The sequence below is a fragment of the Odocoileus virginianus genome, chromosome 9 (assembly GCF_023699985.2).
Source record: "Odocoileus virginianus isolate 20LAN1187 ecotype Illinois chromosome 9, Ovbor_1.2, whole genome shotgun sequence".
Classification (NCBI taxonomy): Eukaryota; Metazoa; Chordata; class Mammalia; order Artiodactyla; family Cervidae; genus Odocoileus; species Odocoileus virginianus.
In genome coordinates, this window is record NC_069682.1 from 39,831,972 (window position 1) to 39,854,396 (window position 22,425).

A 22,425-nucleotide genomic window follows, 5' to 3' on the forward strand; every position below is an offset into this window, starting at 1 on the left:
CTTGGCTCTCTCTCCAGACTGTGTGTGTGTTAAAAAAAAGGCACCACGTGGGGGTCTGCGGGTCTTTGTGTGGGGCTTCATGACTGCAAATCAGGGAAACACAGATTTTTCTTATGAGGCAGATTGCATCATTCATACTTGAAAATCCCACGTGGAGCCACTTGATTAAATATTTACATGGTCCAGGTTACCCAGAGGTATTGTGGATCTTGGAGAAGAGTACAGGGGAAAAAAAAAAGCTCACTTAATCAAAGATCAAAAGTTCACCAATAGCTGTGGTCGGTGCAAAACTGCACTGAGGGTAGACACTCCAAAATGTTTTCTGACATGCTGTTCTCAGTTTATTAAGCACTTCACTGAGCCATTCTCTATGGAGGGGAAGACCCATAAAAGAGTTCATGCACTTACCGTGCCACCCCCCGCCAAAGTGCATCTATATAAAACTGAGTTACGGCTGTAGGACAAACCTCCCATACAAGGACCTTTGGGAGAGGATTTCGGGTTGTACCAACTGTGATTTATCGGGGCCCCATTCACTGAAGCTTGCCATAATCTGGAGTTGGAGCCACACCTCCATCCTCTAAAATCTCTCCCGCTTCCAAGACGGTGATTTCAGGCAGGATGCCCTGGTCCCTTGTAAAGGACCAGACAGCCGGCCAATTCTGTGATGCTGAAAATACCAGACTGTCCTCAGATGCTGGGCTCGATCCAGTAAAGCATCTTGGAAAGCATTTTCCTTGTGCCAGACATTCTTTATTACAGGAACTTTGGGAATTAAAGGTGAAGTCGACCCCCCACATACCGAGTTTCAACTTCCCCGGGGAGGAGCCCAGGGTGTGGAGATGGACCATCAGGATGGTGTCTCCTTCCCGTGTCCAGGTGGAGACTGTCGCCTTGTCCCTGTTTCTGCCCAGTAGCCTGCTCCTGGGGGCACTGTGCCCGTCCCTACGCAGGAAGGGGGCCTGGGGATCCAGTCATGGATGGGGCTTGTGTGCCCAGAGTACAGGAGCGAGGTCTAGCCCTGTCCATTCTTGGCCGCTGCCCTCCCAGCTTCTGATTGGAGCTTCCTGCCTTGGCCCTGGGCTCCTCGAGGCTGGGATGAAGATGAGAGATGCAGGGGGCAGCGGTGCGGTGGTCCTGAAGGGCCTTTTTGCCCAGGTACCATCGCTGGCCTTCTCTGGGGGTGCATTTGTTTTCTGGTAAGTGGCCAGCACAACAGCCTTGTCTGACACGGGGACACCCTCTCTAGCCAGGCTCCTCTCTCCTCTCCCAGCTCTATTCCCACCATGCACCCCCCGCATCCCTGCTCCCCACAGGAGCTGCCTCCCTTTCGGGTGGGCCTGTCCTTCTGCCTCGTCTGCTCAGCTCCTGGGAAACCTCGGGCCACCCTCCCAGGCCACGATGCAGAAATACCACCCGAAAGTGCTAGCCGGCTTCTGAGCCTGCGGGGAGGCCCCCCAGGCAGGCGCTGAGTTCCATCTTCTCCCAGGCTTGGGTGGCCCCAAGACCACACTGTAGTGGTGGCCCCATGAGGGTATCCAGGGTGCGAACCCTCGGCCAAACAACTTGGTGAGGTGTTCTCTGAGACCCCTCACTTTGCTTGTGAACATGATGTGGGGCTGGGGAGGGGAAACGTTCTGTGTGCTCAGACTCTAAGAGGAAAAATGCCCACAAAGAGCACGTGACGAAGCGCTGGCTGGACAGGGCGGGCAGGGAGGTGGGCACGGAAGATCTCCAGGAGGGAGAGGTCAGCGGTGCTTTCCTCCTGGAACACCAGGTTGAGTTTGTCTGGGATTGTAACAGGACAGTTGCTACTTTCTTCATGAGCCGCCTTTGATGTATTGTTTGCTCCATTAGCAAGATCAGACATGCCCAGGGCTTCCTCTGCTGCTCTAACAGGACATGAGCTGAGATGAAACACTTGGCCTGGCTGAACTCAGGGAAGGTCTGGTTATCAGGGGAGTAAAATCCAGCCTGAAGGACGCCGGGTGACTCATAACACCAAAGTTTCTCTGATGGGCATTTTTTATTTGGTGAGGTGTCAGCGTACAGCGTGGGGACTCCCACACGTGGGGAGTCCAGCAGATGCCTCAGGGGGTGTGCACAGCCAGGGGTAGGATCTGGGCTCCCTGTGAGGGAGGACATCCTGATTACCAGAACCTTCTCCCAACTCACAGTGGAGAGCTCCCTGTCCCCAGAAGTGTTCAAGCAGAGTCTGCACAACTCAATGCTTCTTGTAAGTCCTGCTAAATTCAAAGCTCCAGGAAGCACAGGTCTATAGAGACCTCAGAGCTGCCTGATGGTTTGGCATCTCTGATGGTTATTTAACCTGACGCTGTGGTTTTCATGAGCTGGACCATCATTTCTTCACCAGGGGATGACTGATGCTCTTAAGGCTCTGTTCTCTCCCTGTGAGGTCAGATAAAGGTTGAGCCCTTATCGTAGGAAGGCAACAGGAGCAAGCGACAGGCTGCTGCTTATGCAGGGAGCAAGGGTTGGAATTCACATACCCCTGTGTTTTTCGAGCCCCCAGAAAAGACTCCCACAGCAGCAGCTGCACCAGCCAGAGCCCCCGTGGGTGGGGGTACCCAGCCCTCCCAGCACAAATCGCGAGGCCTGCCAAGGCTGCAGGATGCTCGTCACAAGGACTGCTTTATTCCAAGGCCTTGGCTTTGGAGGGGAAGGACAGGACGTTTTCACCTCTCTTGCAGTGGATTTTTTTTTTTAAACTTGTTTTTTAGAAAAATTTAAAAAATTTTATTTCTTTATTTGACTGTGCTGGGTCTTTTTTGTTGCTTGCGCTTTCTCTAGTTGTGGTGAGTTGGGGTTACTTTGCACTGTGGTGCTTGGGCTTCTCATTGTGGGGGCTTCTTGTGTTGTGGAGCACAGGCTCTAGGGCACAGACTCAATAGTTGAGGCGCCCAGGCTTAGCTGCTCCGTGGCATGCTGGAATCTTCCTGGATTAGGGATCAAAGCTGTGTCTCCTGCATTGGCAGATAGATTCTTTACCACTGAGCCACCAGGGATGCCCTGCAATGGATTTCTACAGGATAGCAGGTGCTTATAACATTTTAAAAAATGAAAAAAGTGTATTTCAACATATAAAATAAAGTTTAACATTTCTCACTTGGAGCAAAGTAATCTCCATTACTGTGCGGCTCCGTCAAGGGCTGGACTGGGTCATTAACTTAATAACAATCCTTTGAGTCCTGAAGCCTTCTGTCATCCTGAGAACAGGACAACAGAGGACGAGATGGTTGGATGGCATCGCTGATGTGATGGACATGAGTTTGAGCAAGCTCTGGGAGTTGGTGACGGACAGCGAGGCCTGGCGTGCTGCAGTCCACTGGGTCGCAAAGAGTCGGACATGACTGGGTGACTGAACTGAATTGAGTCCCGAAGCATGCCTAGTTCATTGGATCAGTGCAATGGAATGATCTGGAAAGGACTGCATAACTAGTCAAGCGAGTGTTGGTTTTATGAGTGACCGGTGGTGGGATGGTGGGGAGGGGTGTTTTAGATCCAGGGTCTCTGAGGAAACATAGGATCATATCTTTCCTGGGCTGCAGGGCATTAGGAATCTGCTAGTCCACCATTTTCTTTTTGAAAAAATAGTAATTAAAAAAAATTTAGTTTTTATTCTTTTTTTAAAAAAGTAAATTTTTATTTATTTTTTGGCCTTGCTGCGTAGCATGTGGGATCTTAGTTCCCTGACCAGGGGTTGAACCCGCATCCCCTGTATTGGAAGCACAGAGTCTTAACCCCTTGACTGCCAGGGAAGTCGCCTAGTCCAGTATTTTCTGACTGTGTTTCCTGGAGACCTCGGGGTGGGGGTTGTCAATGGGGGTTTTCTCCCACCTCCTCTTCAACCGGAATGCTTCTGCTTTGCTATGCTGTATAGACCTGGCCTGCAAGGGCTGCTTGTGCATCATGTTCTAGACTCTGGAGCTCAAGAGAGGAAAATGTCCATGGGCCTCTCTCCTTCGGAGCAGCCAGGCCTGCTGGTCTCTGTGGGGATGGGGCAGTGAGGTGCCCAGGCTTTTCTGACAGAAGCCAGGGGTCCTAAGTATAAAGGCAGTTGGGGTGTATGAGGACACGGCAGTGGGGGACCCCGGGGAGCTGAACGTTTCCAGTCAGGGTCTCAGATACAGAAAGAGGACCAACCGCTTCCCAATCAGGGACCGACCGCTCCAGCCCTGGGATTCTAGACCTGCCATCAGCAGTCCTCTCTTGGCCAGTCTCAGAGTCCTGCACTTCCTGACCTTGTGCGGAAACGTGGTATGTGTAGACAGTTCGCTGGGTTGTGGGGGCTGTGGGTGACGGGAAGTGGGGGGTGACTGTGATAATTACACTCTCAAAGGCGGAGAACCCCTGCTGATGTTGGCTACACGGAGACCTTGAACCCCACTTCCTTGTTCCTTTCTTCCCATAACCCCACTTCCTTGTTCCTTCTCCAGCTGTCCGCGTGTTTCCTTCAGGATGGGATCAAGGTGCCCTCGAACCTTGGAACTTGGAATCCTTATTCTACACTAGATGGTTTATTTGTGTGCCACGGGAGGTTAGAGGGGGGTGGCGGGGATTCAGGGAGGGAGGGAAATAGGGCATTCTGTGTGTGTGTGTGTGTGTGTGTGTGTGTGTGGTGCGTGTGTGTGAGACTGTATGTGGTATGTGTGTGTGGAGTATGTGTGTATTTGGTATGTGTGTGGTGTGTGTGTATGTGGTGTGTGTGTGTGGTGTATGTGTGTTTGGTATGTGTGTGGTGTGTGTGTATGCGTGGTGTGTGTTCACATTTGGTATGTGTGTGTAGTGTGTGTGTATGTATGTGGTGTGTGTGTGTTTATGTGTGCAGTGTGTGTGGTGTGCCTGTGTATATGGTGTGTGTTTCTGTGTATGTGGTGTGTGTGTGGTGTGTGTGTGTGTGTGTCTGTGTATGTGGTATGTGTGTGTGTGTGTGAGACTGTGTATGTGGTGTGTGTGTGTGGAGTATGTGTGTGGTGTGTGTGTATGTGGTGTGTGTATGTGTGAGACTGTGTATGTGGTGTGTGTGTGTGTGTGGAGTGTGTGTTTGGTGTGTGTGTGTGGTGTGTGTGGTATGTGTGTGTGCACATTTGGTATGTGTATGGGGTGTGTGTCTGTGTATGTGGTGTGTGTGTGTCTGTGTATATGGTGTGTGTGTCTCTGTGTGTGGTATGTGTGTATGTGTGTGCTGTGTGTGCACATTTGGTATGTGTGTATGGTCTGTGTGTATGTATGTGGTGTGTATGTGTTTGGTATGTGTGTGTGGTGTGTGTGTGTCTATGTGTGCAGTGTGCGTGGTGTGCCTGTGTATATGGTGTGTGTTTCTGTGTATGTGGTGTGTGTGTGTGGTGTGTGTGTGTGGTGTTTGTGCATGTGTGTGTGGGGTGTGTGTGTGTGGTGTGTCTGTGTATGTGGTGTGTATGTGGTATGTATGTGTGTGTGTGTCTGTGTACATGGTGTGTGTGGTGTGTCTGTGTATGTGGTGTGTCTGTGTTATGGTGTGTGTGGTGTGTGTGTGTCTGTGTATGTGGTGTGTATGTGTGGTATGTGTGGGTGTGTGTGTGTATGTGATGTGTGTGTGCGGTGTGTGTCTGTGTTATGGTGTGTGTGGTGTGTGTATGTCTGTGTATGTGGTGTGTGTGTGTGGTATGTGTGGGGGTGTGTGTCTGTGTATGTGATGTGTGTGTGGTTTGTGTATGTAGTGTGTCTGTGTCTGTGGTATGTGTGTGTGTCTGTGTCTGTGGTATGTATGTGTGTGTGTGGTGTGTGTGTGGTGTGTCTGTGTCTGTGGTATGTGTGTGTGTATGTGGTGTGTGTGTGGTGTGGTGTGTGTGTGGTGTGTGTGTGTCATATATGTGGTGTGTGTGTGTGGTGTTTGTGCGTGTGTGTGGTGTGTGTGTCTGTGTGTCTTTGTAAGTCTGTGTGTGTGTGTATGAGCTGGCGGTTGTGAGCTGGCTGTGGCTTGGGGTTGGGCACCGGTGCTTCCTCTGTCTCCCTCCCTTCTGTCTGGACTCCAACTCTGCTCTAAAGACATCTTGTCTGTCCTGTGATCCGTGCTGCCCCCCAGGGCATGGCTCCAGTGGCGTGCCAGCAGCCGGGGCTGCCGGCAGCAGCGGAAACCAAGACGGGGCTGGAAAAACATTTGTTTAATTAGTAGAAATGATCTGTGTGAGCCTCCAAGGGCTCAGTGTCCGCGGGCCGGCCCAGAGCTGAGCCTAATGACTTTTCCTGCAGGACTGTTTCGGGTTCTGAACTGAGTCATGGGTGCTGGGCTCCAGTCTGAACGCCAACCGGGTAGGGGGTTGAGACGCGGCCCTGCTGGGGCCCTGTGCTTGCCCTGGACAGGCGGTGCTGAGCGCACCTGGGGAGCCCCGAGGGACACGCGGGGGCACTGGCTAACATAGCCCGGGGGATGGGCAGGGCCACACAGACCTCCCCTCTCTGGCGAGGGGTGCTGCTCTGCGGGTGTGGACTGCCAGCTTAGAGGAAAGTGTCTCCAGGAGGATGACCTGCGGGGAGCTGACCCCCATCAATCACGGGACCCGTGTTCCCTCAGCAGCTGTGGGTGTGAGGGAGGGCAGGAGCCTCAGGTGCTCAGAGGGAAGTCAATGGGAGTCACCGAGGAACACGGAGCAAGGAGAGTGGTGGCTCACCGAGTCATCTCAGAGCTGGCTTTAAATCAAAGCAGCCTGGTGGCTCATTTGGTAAAGAACCTGCCTGCAATACAGGAGATCCAGGTTCGATCCCTGGGTCAGGAAAATTCCCTGGAGAAGGAAATGGCAACCCACTCCAGTTATTCTCGCCTAGAGAACTCCATGGAGAGAGGAGTCTGGTGGGCTACAGTCTATGAGATAGCAAAGAATCAGACACAACTGAGTGACTAACACAACATGGAAATACCAAGGTTCCACAGAGAATATACTGGAAAGAGAGGGGCGATAAGGCCTGGAAAACCGACCAGATCTCAACACTGAGGTCTGGCTCTCTGGGGACCCTTAGATCCCTACAGAATGGGTCACGTCATTCTCAGACCCTAAGACTACTCTTGTCACCCTAGGACCCCTCTCGGGACTCTGGACTGTCCTGTGTCCAGCTTTGGGGTGAGAGCCCTTGAGGTCACCTTGGAGCAGCATTGCCGTCTCCCAAGAGGAATTTTTACAGAAAGGTAGATTTTTCTCCTGGGCACCTGGGTGTCATCTGGTCACCCCTCTGTGTCCATCCTGCGTCCTCCCCAATCCTGGCCTCAGTGAACCCCTTGCTCTTGGGCTCTGGTTGGAGAGTATAGTGAATGACCTATGTTTATGCAGACATGTACACCATGTACAAAACTAAACTAAATGGATTAAAGACCAAAGCTAAGACCTGAAACTATAAACTCCTAGAAGAAAACAGCAGAGTACTCTTTGACATACATCATAGCAACATTTTAAAAATCTATCATTCAAGATGAAAGAAACAAAAGCAAAAATAAGCAAATGATACCTAATTAAAATTAAAAGCTTTTGTACAGCAAAGGAATCGGCAAAGCAAAAAAGACAGTCTCCTGAATGAGAGAAAATATTTGCAAATGATACGATCCACAAGAGGTTAATATCAAAAATATATAAACAGATCATACACTCAACACACACACAAAATAATCTGATTAAAAATGGGCAGAAGATCTTTTATCTTTCTAAGAAGATACACCGATAGCCGACAGGCACAAGAAAAAAAGCTCTACATCATTAGTAATCAGAGAAATGCAAATAAAAACCACAATAATATATCACCTCACACCTATCAAAATGGCTACCATCAGAAAGTCTACAAACAGCAAACACCAGAGAGAACGTGGAGAAAAGAGAACCCTCTTACACTGTTGGTGGGACTATAAATTGGTGCAGACATTGTGGAAAATAGTATGGAGGCTTCTCAAAAACCTAAAAATAGAACTACCATATGACCTGGCAATTCCACTCCTAGGTATATATCGAAAAAATAAAACCAAAAAGCACAAATTTGAAAAGATACATGCACCCCAATGTTCATAGCATCATTATTTACAATAGTCAAAGTATGGAAGCAAACAAGTTTTCATCAATAGAAGAATGGATCAAGAAGATATGATACATATATACAGGATAGAATATTACTCAACTGCAAAAAGGAATGAAGTGCTGCCATTGGCAACAACATGGATGGGCCTAGAAGGTATTAGGCTTAGTAAAATAAGTCAGAGAAAGACAAATACTCTGTTACCACTTATATATGGAATCTAGAAAAATTCAACAAATGAGTGTACATAACAAAACAGACTTAGTGCTATAGGCAACATGCTAGGGGTCACCAGTGGGGAGAAGGAAGATGGGAGAGGCACAATAAGGGTAGGGAATTAAGAGATACAACTATTATTTATAAAATAAATAAGCTACGAAGATATGTTACACAGCACAGGGAATTCAGCCATTATTTTATTACTATAAATGGAGTATAATCTATACACATAGAGTCACTATGTTGTATACCTGCAACTAATATTATAAATCAACTATACTTCAATTTAAAAATAAAATAAATGTCATCAAGACAAAGAGAGACCCTGCTGGCATATTAGCCAGGGTTCTCTAACAGGATACAGAAGGGATTCATGCTAGGAATTTGCTCACGTGATTATGCAGACTGAGACGTCCCATGTGGGAGGCCCAGGAGATCAGTGCAAGTCCGAGGGCAGGAGGGCCAGGAGTGCCCGCGCCCGAGGGCAGGAGCGGACGGACATCCCTGCTCATTACCGGGAACGAGTTCCCGTCCTCCACCTTTCCATTCCATGGAGGTCTGCAGAGAATTGAAAGGGGCCCACCACACTGCAGGGCCGGGGATCTGCTCCCCTCACCGCCGACTCAATGCAAGTCTCTTCTAGAAAACACCCTCACACCACAGGCAGAAATCAAGCTTGCCAGCCATCGGGGTATCCTACGGCCCGTTCGGGGACACCTGAAACCAACCACGAGCCCAAATGGAGAGAGAGAAAAAGGGCCAGGGCTGGGCCCTGTGGTCACCCTAGCAGACTACCTCACTCCACCCCTGGTAGAGCCTCAGGCCGAGCTGATGAGGGAGGAAGGAGTGGGGAAGGATGTGGTTCTTTCCGTGTGAATGCGAGTCGTGTTTTTATGAAGAAGTGGTAGAAATACTCCGAGTCTCAGAGGCAGAGGGGAGGGGAGCTGAATTCATTCGTGGCTTTTCCGACACATGTAAAAATGATCTCATGGCCCCTCAGACCTCCGAGGCTGGGGTTCTGGGTCCACGTTTTCCCATTCCCAGCTGTTCCCTTTGCTGCCTCAGCTTTGGAGGTGTTTCTGTAAAATTATTTTTTGACCTTTTCAGTCACCGGCTTTGTAATTTTACACCTTAGGCAAGTATCTGTACTGAATCTTCTCTATCCAAGTACCTGGCCTGGGCTGTCTTCTGTCTGAGCCCTGCCCTGCACCTTGGCAGTTTGGGGAGTGAGTGAGTCCACCCTGGCCCGGAGGAGGGGGCTGGGGAGGGGAGGTGACCGGAGAGATGCTGCAGGGGGCCAAGAAGAGGCAGGAGGACTCAGGTCAGCAAGTAGGCAGGGAGGAGGGACTCACGTCTGCTGCCCGAGGACTTGCAGCCAGGTGTGGTCAGGTGCCTGGGTCCTGCTGGGAAGGGAGGAATCAGGAAACCTCTCCTGTCTCTGTCCCAGGCTGCAGGTAGGGGCGGCCGATGTTAAGTGTGGGTACCACAGGCTTCGGGCCCTCCTGGTCTTTCTTTGTCCACCTCCCTGCAGAGAGCTGGGTCCACAGAGCCTGTCTAACTCCCAACCCCATTGCAAGCTGCCCACTGTCACTGCCTGGCCCCCGGTGCCTTCAGGGGCCCCGTTAGGACTGAGAGAGGAGCTTTGCAGGGTCCAGCCTGGCAGAGACAGAGTTATTCCACGCCCAACTTAGGACCCCAGGCGCCCGGATCCTGTCCCCCTGGTCTGTCCTGATCAACCGGTTCTCCCAGCAGCTCCAACTGGTTCTACAGCTGTGTGGGCTCATGCTGGGCCCTAAAATGAGGGCCTGGCGGGCCTGAGGCAGGCATGGAGGCTTCCTGTTATGCACCCTCAGCACCTCAGAACCTGACTGTATTTGGGAACAGGGTCTTCACAGAGGTGACATGTTAAGACAAGCCCCGTAAATCTGGCCGGTATCCCTACAAGAAGAGGAGGTGGGGACTCAGAGAGATGCCAGGAGTGCATGCGCCCAGAGAGGTGGCCGGGTGAAGAGGGCAGCCGTCTACACAGCAAGCAGAGGGGCCCCCAAGGGGACCAGCCCCCACACTGGAGAGGGTGGCTGTGTGCTGTCTCAGCCCCGTGTGCTGTTCTGTCGCGGCAGGAGCAGACTAACCCAACCCCAGCCTCTTCTCTGAAAGCTTGTTCTGGCTTCCCTCTGTGTTAGTTTCCCAGGAATTAGGCAATTCCTATGATGATCTACTACAAACCCAGGGCCTTGAGGCTTCCCTGGTGGCACCATCGATAAAGAAACTGCTGCAGTGCAGGAGACCCAGGTTCGATCCCTGGGTCGGGAAGATCCCCTGGAGAAGGGAAGGAATGGCAACCCGCTCCAATATTCTTGCCTGGAGAATCCCCATGGACAGAGGAGCCTGGGGGACTATAGTCCTTGGGGTTGCATAGAGTCGGGCACGACTGAAGTGACTTAGCATGCATGCATGCATTGGAGAAGGAAATGGCAGCCCACTCCAGTGTCCTTGCCTGGAGAATCCCTGGGACGGAGGAGCCTGGTGGGCTGCCGTCTATGGGGTCGCAGAGTTGGGCACAACTAAAGCGACTTGGCAGCAGCAGCAGCAGCCAGGGAGAATCGTTTACTTGTCTTTTTCTAGAGGCTGCAACATCCATGGCTTGGGGCCCCTTCCTCATCTCCTTCACTCTCTGAGAGCTCTTGCTGCTGATCTGACCCTCCTGCCCCCCCTCTTGGAGAGAGAAGTGTAGTTTCAGTCCAAACCAGAGTCAAGGGAGCTGCTGATTGAGGGTGGGGAGGACAGTGGCTGGCGTGTGATGACCCTGTGGTTATTACTGTTGTGTCCAACTCTTTGCAATCCCATGGACTGTAGCCTGCCAGGCTCCTCTGTCCATGGAATTGTCCAGGCAAGTATACTGGAGTGGGTTGCCATTTCCTTCACCAGGGATCTTTCCGATCGAACCCACATCTCCTGCATTGGCAGGCCGATTCTTTACCACTGAGTCACCAGGGAAGCCTGACCCTGTGGTTACACTGAACGTAATCCAATTGCATAACCTGGGTGTCTCTACCTCAAGATTTCTAGTTTAGTCACAGCTGCAAAATCCCTTTTGCCTTGTGAGTAGGTCCCAGGGCCTGGGATCAAGATGACACCTTGGGGTCATCCCCTACAGGGATGCTGAGGGGTTCATCTCCAACCCCTCATCACTTGGACTCCCTAACTCCCTCCTCCTTGCAAATCTCCAGGAGTTGCTGGGGAAGCAAAAGCTATGACGTCTCTTGGCCTCCCCCACCCTTGGCCTCTGTTCACACATTGTCCCCACGTTGTCCCCACCTGGACTGCCCAGTGCAGGGCCAGTGAGAAGAAAGGCCCAGTTCTGCTCTGCAAGTCCCCTTGAGTGCAGGCGCTCAGCCAGGAGGGGCTTCGATGGTGCCTGAGAGACCCCACCAGGGAGAGTCGAATGAGCTGGTTACTAAGTGACTCATCTGCTTCTGATCAGCAGCAGGGCCTTGGAGGAGTTTTGCCAGCTCTAAATCATCAAGTGTTCTCACCTGGAAAATGGGAACAGTGGTGCCTACCTCGTTGGGTTATGGTGCGAATTAATTGGAAATTTCTTTTTTGCATGGGAAGAGCTCAGCAGAAAGTTCGGCACTTCCTCGGGGTTCAGAGAATGCTGGTTGTAGTGATGACAGTCAGAATTTCTACTCTCTTTGTCTGTTCAGCCCCACAGTGTTGGGAGGTTGGTCCAGGCCGTCCTGTTGCACGTGCGTGCGTCTGTGTGCCTGTGTATGCGTATATGCATGTGTATGTGCGTGTGTTTACAGGACTGGGAGCTGTGACGCTGGCGGCCCAGGGCGGTGGTTCAGTAAATCTCCCAGTGCGGCCCTGATTCCTCCAAGGGCCCCTTCCAGACCCCTGCTCCAAACGCGGGCTCTGGAAGGGCCTTTGCTACCTGCCCTTAGTTCAGGTTCTCCACTCAGATGAGGGGGAATTGCATGAGACTGGTTTCATACCTCCTCCCGATGCCCTGTCCTCCCTCAGGGTTGACGCCCATCGTTAGTTACCCACTGTGAACTGCTGAGCTGGGCGCAGCCGCATGGTGTCCCAGGGGCGCCTTGCATGCTCAGGGAAGGGGCCTGTGTGTCACCTTCCAGCGGTGCGCTGGGAGAGGGGGTGTGTGTGTGACTATGGGTGAGTGTGGGGGGGCTGGTGTGAATATGTGTGAGTGGGTGTGTGAGAGTGCAGGCCGGGCTGGCCCCACCCTACACCCCTGAGGCTGGAGGCGAGTGTGCAGAGCTCAGGGGGCGGGGGTCTGAGAGTGAGCCTCCTCTCCTCCCGGAGGCTGGGGAACTGACCTTCCCCCGCAGTTATGGAGCCATCATTTCAGGCTTGGCTAGTCTGCTGCCTCCATGGAGGCCCTGGTCGTAGGTCTGGGAAGGACATGGGGAGCTGGGCTGTCCGGGGACCGGGCAGTGCAAGAGGGAGCAAAGACCAAGGGTTGGGCTCACCTGGTCCCCGTGGCCTCCGGCCAAGGCGTGCCACCCTGTGGGTTTCCGTTCCTGATGTGGGATGTGGGCCGCGGGCTGTGGGCCCAGACGCCCTGAGCGTGGGGTTCAGTGAGCTAATGTGCGTGGTTTCCAGCCAGACAAGAAGGGACTCAGTGCCCTGCCTGCTGAGTACCTGGTGCTCAGAAACCCCAGAACTACTGGATACCTCACCTGGCAGGGTGCCCACTACCCGGCTCTACCCACAGCCCAGCCCGGGCTCCCCTCCTCCCACCCGTCTGCAGTCTCTGCCCCAGGAGGCCTCCAGAAAGTCCTGCCAAAAAGCTCCCTTACCAGGGCGAGGCGGCCCCAGCCAGGTTCCTGTTTGCCTAAAGCAAAGCCACAGACCCTTCAAAGGAACCTAGCAAACCCGGATGGAACGGCTTGTTTTTTTCTTACACAGAAGGAGAAGTAGACAGAAAAGTGTGCTAAGTCAGGCTCCACTGAACTCACAAAAGCCTCTTTGTTCCAGCTGAGATGGGTGAAAAAAAATCACAGACTGGGAGAGGATGTGTGCTGGTTTCTCTGTTCCTGGTGTTTAGGTAAGACCAGCCCCACCTGGCTTCCCTCCCCACCCTGACCCGAATCCTCTACTCATCAACCCTTTCGTCTGCCTTAGAGATGGCCCCCCCAGCCAGCAAGGACTTCTGGGGTCTTTAGTGTTGGATTTTCATTTTGCAAATAATGATACATGATACTTATGAATTGATAAAGGTCTGCAAGTACCTGTGCCCATTTTGTGGTGTTGGCAGAGATGCAACTAAAGCTCCCATTGAAGGTTAACCAGCTGGTCCCTGGCTGAACTGGTGCTGGAAGCTGGTCACCTGGGACTCGGTCTGAACTTAGCCTGTGGTCCTCCACCATCATTCCTGGCTCTGATGTGAACAAGTCTGCTTGTTCCCAAATACCACCTTTTTTTTTTTTTTTTTTGGTTGATAGTAGAAAGAGACCTATATTGAGATTTATTCGTTCCCATGAAGTCATAAATGCCTCCAGGCAGGTCACTGTGTGCCTGGTACCCCCTACAGTTGTTCAGTGCGCAACCTGGGAGACGCAACAGGGCAGGCCTGCTTCCAGGGTTGATCCAGTAGTGTTAACTCATCCCTCTGGCATGTGGAACAATGCTCTTGGAGGGAAATTATGCCTCTGCTCCTGAGATTGGGACTCCTAAGGCCCACAGTCCAGTACCACTGGGCCCAGTAAGGGCTTCTAGGTTCTGGACACCCCGGCTGAAGCTGCAGGAGGGCTTGGGCTGAGCTGGGTGAACAGGAGAACCCCCTCGGGGAGCAGACAGGAGGGCGTTTCCGGGGTGCTCTGATGAGGCAGAGAGCTCAGAAGCTGGACACGGAAGAATATGTATAGTTCCTGTCTTGACTCAGAGGGGACCCTGTGAGTTTATTGGCCGCCTTCCCATTAGAAGCTCCATTTTCTCACCTGTTCAAAGCCAGGCAGAGCTCCTCGTGGGCTCATGTGTGGGCCCACTGATCGCTGGGTCATGGAAGAAGGCCCTGGGCTTGTGGGAAGACCCTCAGAAAGGCTGCCTTGCCCTGGCCATGCTGCAGGACTGAGGGCAGAGTAAGGACTAATGGTGAGGATTTCTGGAGGGCGCATTTTATTCCAAAGGAGGGAAGGATTTTCCATCAGTAAGAAGAAAACTCCACAATCGGGGTACAGACTCCTTGGCACCTCAGTCCTCTCTGTCCTTCTGTAACTGAGGCACTGCTGAGAGTGTGTGTGTGTGTGTAAGAATGAGCGCACATGTGTGTTTAGCTTAATGACACATTAGAAGTGTGCTGTGCTATTACACTCATGGTTTTTTTTAAAAAAGGAATCTTTATTTATCCTCAACTTCTATTAAAGTATAAAGATATGTCTTGAGCCAACCAACTACTGATCCCCAACCAACAAGCTATCCTCAAAACTCATGACTCAGAGGACAACCCAGTTAAGGAATTCTTCTCAAAAGGTGATCCCTTGGCCAGACTCATTTGTGTCTGGGTGTGTCCACATTACAGAAGCATTCCTACACTGATACGCCAATGCTGAGTGGGGTAGGCAGGTGAGTATTAACTTCCTTTTGCAAGAGAGGAAATAAACACCTGCTGGATGTTGCACGGCCAGCAAGCAGCTGGCCTGGGAGAGACAGCCAGGCCCTCTGGTTCCTTCTACCAAGCCTTGCCCAAGAGAGGGGTGGGCTGCCTTGAGAGTCCCTGCAGCTCCAGACAGATCAGAGGGTGGTGGGACCAATCCATCAGGGGCCCCTGGAACCCAGATTTGTACCATCCAAGCCTCCTCCTGCCCTGCTGGTGAGGGCAGAGGTTAGCACAGTTTTTAGTTTAATTTGGCAATATGCATCAGAAACTTTAAAGATGTGCTATGATCTGATCAATTATTTTCATGGCTAGGGATGCACCTTCAAGAAATAATCAGAAATGGGAACCTAGATTAAAAAATTAGACACAGGATTACCATAGGATACAGCAGTGCCCCTCCTAGGAAACAAAAACATGTGTCCATTAAAAAAAAAAAGTTGTATGGGACTGTTTATCGCAGCTCTATGTATATCAGCCCGAAAAATGAAAACAAGCCAATGTTTATCAACTCTTGAATGAAAAAATAAAACATGACATATTCATGCAATGGAATATTATTCAGCAACAAAAAGGAATGAAGGACTTCCCTGGGCTGAGTGGGAAGAATCTGCCTGTCAATGCAGGAGACACAGGTTTGATCCCTGTTCTGGCAGGATCCCACACCCCACAGAGCAATTAAGCCCACGTGCCACAAATACAGAGCCTGTACTCTGGAGCCTGGGAGCCACAGCTACTGAGCTCAGGTGCTGCAAATACAGAAGCCCGAGGGCCTAGAACCCGTGTTTCACTTCAAGAGAAGCCATCAGAATGAGAAGTCCTCATACCACAACTAGAGAGAAAGCCTGTGCAGTATGAAAGACCCAGCACAGCCAAATATAAGTAAATAACTAAGAGCTGAAAAATAAATAAATAAAAAGGAACGAAGCCCTGACACTTGCCACAACACAGATGACTCCTGAAAACATTTAAAGTGAAAGAAACCTCTTATGAAAGACCACATGTTGTATGATTCCATTTATATGATATGTCCAGAACTTGTCTCTATAGGGAAATTGATAGAGACGAAAGTGGATCAGTGGTTGCTGAGGGCTGAGGCAGGCAATCGAAGAGGAACAGAGATTTGTTACTACTGGTATAGGGCTTATTTCAGGGGGAACACAAATTTTCTAAAATGAGATTGTGGTGATGATTGTGCAACATGGAAAACACCGAAAAACATTAAATTGTACACTCTAAATGGGTCACTTGTATGGTATGTTATTTATATCTCGTTAGAGCTGTTTTTTAAAAATGGACACCCGGATGGTGTTCTCAGCATTTTAAAATAATAATAGCAAAATATTTAAAAATAATTCCTAGGAAAAACAAATAATTAAAAAATTATAATCTATCCATGAAACAGTGAAAATGTTAGTCGCTCAGTCATGTCCAACTCTTTGCGACCCCATGGACTATAGCCCACCAGGCTCCTCTGTCCATGGAATTCTCCAGGCAAGAATTTTGGAGTGGGTTGCCATGCCCTTCTCCAGGGGATCTTCCCAACCCAGGGATCAAACCCAGGTCTCCTTTATTACAGGCGAATTCTTTATTGTCTGAGCCACCAGGGAAGCCCCAATCTATCCACAAATGAAATGTAAGCAGTCAACAAACATGTAAGACTCTTTTAGAGAAAATACTCATGATAGATGATTAAAAATAAAATATAAAACATATGTAAAATATGATTCACATTTTTTTTCTAATTTAAAAAATTAAATGTTTTATTTTAATTAAAAAATTAAATGTTTTAATTGTAGGTTTGCACTGAGTTTTAAGAAATAATGCAGAGAGGTCCTTTTCCACTTTTCCCTATGGTAATATTTTGCAAAACTATAGACAGTACAATACCACAACCAGGATCCTGAGATTAACACATGAGGCATGGAATGGCTCTATCACTAGCAGGATCCCTTGGTATACCCTCTTGGGGCTAAACCAACTTTCTGTACCCATTCCCATCTTAACTCCTGGCAACACCTAATCTGTTCTCTTCATCTATTTATCTGTCATTTCAAATTATACATGGAAGTGTACAGTATACAACCTTTGGGGATTCAATTTTTTTCTCTCAAAACATATTTCTCTGGAGATTCATCTAGGTTGTGGCATGTACCAATCATTCATCATTCCTTTTCAGTACCGAGTAATAGTCCACATGTGAAGAGCGATGCATTCACCCAGTGAAGGACATCGGGCTGTTTACAGTTTTAGGGCGTAATGAAACTACGCCCTGCGTAATAAACATGCTGTTTAGTTGCTCAGTCACGTCCAACTCTTGCAACCCCATGGACTGTAGCCTGCCAGGCTCCTCTGTCCATAGGATTTTCCAGACAAGAATACTGGAGTGGGTTGCCATGTTCTTCTCCAGACTATAAACATATGTGTACTGAAATCTTAAATATATGTTTTTATTTCCATGGGATAATGCCTAGGTGTGCAATTTCAGTGTTGTGTGGTAGTTGCAGGTTTAGGTTTTTAGTTTTTTCCTTTAGAAACTGCCAACCTGTTCTCCAGAGTGGCTGCACACTTTACCCCCTGCCTGCAATGCATGTGTGATCTAGTTTCTCAGCATCACTGCCAACGGCTCCTGCGGTTTCTGGCCTGGCTCCCGTCCTGCAGCCTGAAGGGAAGGGCTGCTGAGGGCTGTCAGGCGCACGAAGGAAGGACAGGCTGCAGGAAGGCTGATTCCTGAGAACAAGTTCTTACCTAGCGGACAGAGAGGAGAAGACAGTCCAGGAAGGTGGAGGTTGGTTGTATTTGCAAAGTAGTGGAAGCTCCAGGGAAAGCTGGAGGTGGGGTGGGGAGTCCAGAGTGGAATGTGAAGACCAGAGACAGTAGCAACCGAGGTAAAATACAGAGTAAAAGTGAGGAGGGATGGAGGGGGTAGAGATCTCCATGTAGAGAGACGCCTGTGACAATAGGTGAGAGGAGGAGAGAGAAAGAGACCAGGAGAGAAGACAGCATAGTATAGGTCTAAAAAAGGGAAGAATGGAAGGAAAGTGATGGGCGATGGGAAGATTTACAAAGTGAGTTCAACACAGTGAGGACCAGCAGCAGAGAACAACATGAAAAGTCTGGCAGAGAGAAGTCCACACATGGTGCGGGGGGTGGTGGAGGGGAGGTCAGAGCTAAAAATAGGGCACAGAGTTGGCGTCACCACATCTTTTTTTGGCATTTCTGAAGAGCCTGACTGAAGTGTTTGGGCACAGACCCGAGGTGACCTGAGGGGCTGAGAATCTCGGCCACATAGATGACTTATCCTTACATATGTACCTTCCCCAAGACCTGCACTGACCCTGGGGAAAAGGAGACTCAAGCTTCTGCTTCTGGGCCCTCCGGGTGGGACTCCGTCCACAGCCCGGGAGGGGCCCTGGGAGGTGTTCCTGTGGCCGCGTGTATGGACAATTTGTCAGCGGGCCCAGTCACAGCCACCCTCACTTTCCTCCTTGACTTAGGCAGGTTGCGGTCACTCCGTGTACAGTTACACCATCCACACATGTCCTGGTATAGACGCGGCCTCAGGGACGCACCTCCCACCAGAGGCCTGTGATCCTACAGCCATAGGACCACAAAAGCCATGGGTGATGCCAGGGCTCTGGGAGGACAGAGCAGTGAACAGAAACGAAACTCCACATTTATGGAGCCTGAGGCTGGGCTGCAAAAAATTCTTGCAACTATCAGATGTAACACAGTAAGGATTTGGTTCCTCTCAAGGCCTAATCAATACTGAGGTTCTTGTCTGTCAGGGACACACGTGGTGACATAGCGTGCGTGGGTTGCGGTGCAGCCACATCCCCTGGGGGACACAGGGTCTCCGGTCCTGGAGATGGTTTAGTTCTGCAGCCCACCTGTGGTGCTTTTGCTAAACATTAGCTACATGAAGGCAGGTGTTTCTCATCTCTAGTAAACAACATAGTGCCGGGCACGGAGCAGGCAGTCAACAAATAGTTGTAAGATTTACAAATGAATGAATGAAACACACACTGAAATCAGTATCTGATAATTCCTTCTCCAGACTCTTGAGAGTCCCTTGGACAGCAAGGAGATCAAACCAGCCAATCCTGAAGGAAATCAACCCTGAATATTCATTGGGAGGAACTATTGCTGAAACTCCAATACTTCGGCCACCTGATGTGAAGAGCTGACTCATTCGAAAAGACCCTGATGCTGGGGAAGATTGAAGGCAGGAGGAGAAGGGGGCGACATAGGATAAGATGGTTGGATGTCATCACCGACTCAACAGACATGAGTTTGAGCAAGCTCTGGGAGATGGCAAAGGACAGGGAAGCCTGGTGTGCTGCAGTCTATGGGGTCTCGAAGAGTTGGACATGACTTGGCAACTGAACAAAAAGTTCCTTCTCCAGGTACTCTGACTGAAGATTTATCTACAGGACAACGTGGTTCTGGATGAGGGACCTGTCCTGTCCCCCTCCTACCACCCCCCTTCCAGCAGGTTGATGGAGATTAGACATGAGAACGTTGATGGGACCAGATTCCAACACCCAGCTTCATTCTCCTTGAAGTCCCTAGGTTCTAGGTTAAAGAAATCTTGCTTTTATCTGGTTCTTTGGAGTCTCCTGATTCCCTGCAGTTTTTTAAACACAGGACTTGCTTGTTGCAAAACCTCCTTGCCTGTTTTTGTTCCCTTCAGTAGAGACCTTGCCTTGGCGCCAGAACTGAAGTTTCCTCACAGGTTTTGGGTTACAAAGAGTCCTTCTCCAGCCCCGGAGCATTCCCGCTGGGAACACGGTATTATTTTTTGAAGCTGTGACTGTGCAGAATCTGAGGCTTGGGTAAGGCCGCAAAGGCTACAGATCCAAGGAGCAAAAATCCACTTTTAAAATTACGTAGAGGACTTTGGACCCAGATTTTTATTTGGAGAGCCTGGTTCTTGGAAATGCAGCTGGTCTCTCTTGGGATGTCTTAGAAATGCTCTCATGAATAGTTTCAGGCGTCTGCTCTCCACCCCCTGTTGCAGAGCCTGCTAGAGGGGCTTCTTGAGGTACAGGGATGGCCCCCCTTCCCATGTAGGTGGTGCTCCTGAACTGGTGTATTTTCTCTTTTGGGGTCCTCTGTTGGCCTCTCAGAATCTGTGCTATTGTGAAACTCTGATTCACCCAGATCAAAATGTTCCCTGAGGATGTTTAAAACCATTTCTTGTGGCTCAATTCTTCCTGGAAAGGAATATCATCTTTGTTTTTTTTTTTTTTTTTGCCACACTGCCAGGTTTGTGGGGTCTTAGTTCCCTGACCAGGGATCGAACTCAGGTTTCCTACAGTGGAAACGTGGAGTCTTAACTACTGGAATACCAGGGAGGTCCTAGAAGACCATCTCTTTACCAGCTTCTACCTAACCTCCCCCCTTTCTTTCTTTCTTTTTTTAAAAAATAATCTTATTTTTTATTTTTGGCTATGCTGGGTCTTCATTGCTATGAAGGCTTTTCTCTAGCTGCAGAGAGCAGGGGCTACTCTCAAGTTGCAGCTCCCAGGCTCCAGAGCACAGGCTCAGTAGTTGTGGCCCATGGGCTTGGTTGCTCTGCGACATGTGGGATCCTCCAGGGCCCCATGGATCGAGACCATGTCTCCTGCACTGGCAAGCAGAGTCTTTACCCCTCAGCCACCAAGGAAGCCCCCTAACTGCCCCTCCCACCCCTTTCTGAATTGAAAGACCTTAATCCAATCCTTTTGGGGTATTTTCTTTCTCTCTTTTGGTGGTGCTGATGGTGAAGGGAGACCCCAGGCTGATCACACTTTCTGGGCTGTTAGCACTTCTTTTCCAATCAAGTCTATTGCCCTAGCTGAGACGGCCCAAAGAGAAATTCTGGGGCCTCCAACCCACTGTGGAAGGGGGGACTGAGGATGGGGCCTGAGGGCAGTCCCCTGGCCTGTCCAGTGACCCCCAGTGAGGGAGCAAGGAAGTGGGGTCATTCATGTCTGGGTTCTCTCCTGTCCCCAGGGACCGATACCTTTAGAGTAGTCATCTCCCCCATTCAGTACTGTGAATTTCAGTGGTGCTTTCTGGGGAAAGAAGCTCCCAGATCAGAAGAGATCTGACCCAGCCTGAAACTCAGGGATTGGAAAGACAGGCTTCCTGGAGGACTGAGCATCTGATAAGAAGGATGGACAGGAGGTGGTTGCTCGTTTGTGCCTCTGTGCTGTTCCCATGCTGTTCCCGACACCTAGGAATGGCCAAGCCTGTCTGCCTTCATTTGCTGGACGACAAGGCATCTCCTCCTCCACTTGCCCGCTTCCCCCCCCCCCCCCCACCGCCACCTCCCAGGCACTGTCTTGTAACCGCTTGCTTGCTTATCTTTCCTCCATCCACCATGAGGTCCTGAGTCTTAATCATCTCTGTGTCCCCTGAAGCCTAGCACATACACACACGCACACACAGGCACAGGCATGCACACAGTCAACAATGGTAGTTGAATGAGCAGCATATCATTTGCACACAAGTCCGGTTTGGTCCCCGAGCTTCATTTTTAGAGATGCCGTTTTCAGCACAGGGGAGCTTCCCTGGTGGCTTAGTCAGTAAAGAATCTGCCTTCAAGGCAGGAGACCCGGGTTCGACCTCTGGGTCGGAAGATCCCCTGGAGGGCTGCATGGCAACCCACTCCAGTATTCTTGCCTGGAAAATCCCCATGGACAGAAGAGCCTGGCGGGCTACAATCCATGGGGTTGCAAAGAATTGGACATGACTGAGTGACTAAACCACCACCACCACTATTCAGCACGGGGGGATATGGCCCCATTCTCATTGGCATTGGTCACCGCTGGTCATCCCTGGCGTCCAGTGACGCATCACCAAGAAGGACTTTGAAAAGCTGAAGTGTGTCAAAGGGTGTGGCAGCCTGAACACGCATCACACAGATCCTGCAGGGAGTGAGAGGCGCTTTGCAGAGGAAAGGGTGAAGGGCAGAAGTGATGGACCCCACAGCTATGCAGAGAACTGACGCAGAGAAAGCAGGGCTCTGGGGTCGGTGCAGGGTATGTGTGCGCATGCGCTAAATCAATTCGGTCATGTCTGACTCTTTGGGGCCCTGTGGACTGCAGCCCGTCGGGCTGCTCTATCCATGGGTTTCTCCAGGCAAGAATACTGGAGTGGGCTGCTGTGCCCTCCTCACCCAGGATGTAGGCAGAAGGAAGAAATGCACATTTCAGACCCATGTAAGGAAACACTTTCTAAGGATAAGAATTATCTGACTGTTGGCCAACTGGCCTGGAACTCTCTCATGGACACGTTCAAGGAGATGCAAACCAGCCCTCTGTCAGGTCTGGGCCTTTCATTCTGGATGGGAAACTAGCCCAGATGACTCCCGAGGTGGTGTGCAGACCTAGGATTCTTCAAGTCTAACACGTAGCTTCTGGATGCCTCCTTCCTTCTGAACTGAGTGCCTGGCTCCTTCCCCTCCCTGGAAACTCCGAAGCTGCTAGAAAGATTGGAAGCCTTGAGAAGGTGTTGAGGGAACCACGTGAAACTCCTTCACTGAT

The 22,425-nt window shown here is 50.5% G+C and overlaps 1 long non-coding RNA gene across 1 annotated transcript; it reads left to right on the forward strand.

The window, feature by feature from the left end:
- Positions 1-13,191: 13,191 nt before the first annotated feature.
- On the forward strand, positions 13,192-20,088 carry LOC139036493 (uncharacterized). The gene is made up of 2 exons (XR_011489254.1): positions 13,192-13,345; positions 18,951-20,088. It is a non-coding gene; the product is annotated as an uncharacterized lncRNA (long non-coding RNA).
- Positions 20,089-22,425: the final 2,337 nt, after the last annotated feature.